This window comes from Mandrillus leucophaeus, unplaced genomic scaffold (genome assembly GCF_000951045.1).
Source record: "Mandrillus leucophaeus isolate KB7577 unplaced genomic scaffold, Mleu.le_1.0 Scaffold1, whole genome shotgun sequence".
NCBI classification, from domain to species: Eukaryota; Metazoa; Chordata; class Mammalia; order Primates; family Cercopithecidae; genus Mandrillus; species Mandrillus leucophaeus.
In genome coordinates, this window is record NW_012098097.1 from 3253817 (window position 1) to 3256005 (window position 2189).

Consider the following 2189-nt stretch of genomic DNA (forward strand, 5'->3'; position numbering starts at 1 on the left):
TTCTTTCTCATCCTTCTCAACATGAAGAAAATGAAGACAAAGACTTTTATGATCATCTACTTCCGCTTAATGAATAATAAATATATTTTCTCTTTCTTAGAGTTTTTTTAGTAACATTTTCTTTTCTCTAGCTTACTTCATGTAAGAATACAGTATATAACATATAAAATATGCATTAATTGATTGTTTATATTATCAGTAAGGCTTCCAGTTAACAGTAGGCTACTAGTAGTGAAGGTTTTGGAGAGTCAAACGTTACATGCAGGTTTTTGACTGTGTAGGGGATTGAGTCCTTTAACCCCCATTTTGTGTAATAATTGTGTTAATATACATGCTGACTTATATATATATAAACACTGACTTGTCACAGTGACTTAGATTATGTATATATGTGTATACATACATATATATCCATGTGTATGCATATGTGTGTACATATGAATGTATATGACTATATATGCATACACACATGTGTGTACATATATACATATATGCACACACACACATAATCTAAGTCACTGTGACAAGCCATAGTTTTCTGACAGCTTATTATATTTTCAGGTATCCCGAACAGTATAGCAAAGTTTGAACCACCAAGAAGCATCCCGTCCCAGCATTATGCTACTGGTTAAGGCCTCCAATATACTGCTGTCTGGAGCTACTGAGCTGACACACTTATTTTTCTAGAGCACATATCTCCTCCTGTCTCTGACCTGCGTCTTGGGGACAGTGTAGCACATGATAGAGTACACTTAGGCAGAAGCATTTAGATACCTCAATCTTCACTGCTTATCTTCGTGTTTCTAGGACAATAAAAATACTTTAATTTTTAATGTACAAAATGATTTTTTCTTTGAAAGGAGGGATATGTCAAACAAGCTAGAATGGGAATCACGTATTTTGGACTTTGACCATTGTGAAATTTACCTTCATCACAAACGGAAAGACACATATAAGCATATATTAGAGGGTGATGCAAAACACTAAAATGCATGTAAGCGCCCTGAGGACAGCAGCTTGTGTCTGCTTTTTTCTCCACTGTATTTCAGTGACTTTAAAGCTGTGCCTGGCACATAACGCTTAATAAATATTTGTTTAATGGTTGGAGAATATATTAGGAAAAAGGTCTTATATGTGCTCAATATTTTTGAAAAAAACTCCAGTATATTGTAAAGGGATTACTCAACTTTACACTGTATTTAAGTTAGACTAATATATTTTTGAAAAACATGACATAGTGAATTTTAAATAAAATATACGATTAGAAGCTAGTTTTCCTCAGACGCTTTGCTTTACGACTTAAAAACTAATTATGAAATGAACGATTCTTAATAATAATGACCACACAGTCTCAGGTTTTGTGTTTTCTTTCTTTGTTAACCCTAAACCCTGTTATTGACATGGAAAGTTAAACTGACGTTTCTGCAAGTTTTTTTTTCTTGTTTTATAGTCTAAAGGTTAATGAGCTGTGGTGTGGTTTAGTGCTGCGTGTGCTAAGCTAGCACCTAATATGTTAAGTTGGGTGCGATTCAAGCCTTCCAAGAAAAGCGGTCTCAGACATTACAGGCATGGGAGGGAAGACAGAAGCGAAGACACTGACGCTATTGCTATTGTGTTTGTGTTATTGGTCAGGAACGGTGGTCCTGGTCAGCACACACTGCTGTTGGGACTTTGTATAAAAGCTGTTCTCAAGGGGAGCGTAAATATCCCACATTCCATTTCAAAAGGTGCTGGGTTATAGGTTATTGACCAGTTTAGGGATTTATAGCTGGAGTCAGTAATTGTTAACAAAAAATGGTTTGACAATTTTATTATTGTGGAGACCTGCTGGAAAAGTTAAACACAGACTTAGCTAAGAACTAACTTGATCTTGACAATAATAGATATGTATATGCATATACATTTACACACACATATAATTATGTATAAATGCTTTATACATAATATACATTTACACACACATATATAAATGCTTTATACATAATATACATTTACACACACACATATAATTATGTATAAATGCTTTATATATAATAGTACATACAAATATTTTACATACAATTATGTACAAATACTTCATTACAGACAATACTTTCATTTTCATAAAGATGTTAAATATAAATTCATTTGCTTGCTTCAACATGGATAAGTATACTAAATATTGCTTCACAAGAATATATAGATTATTA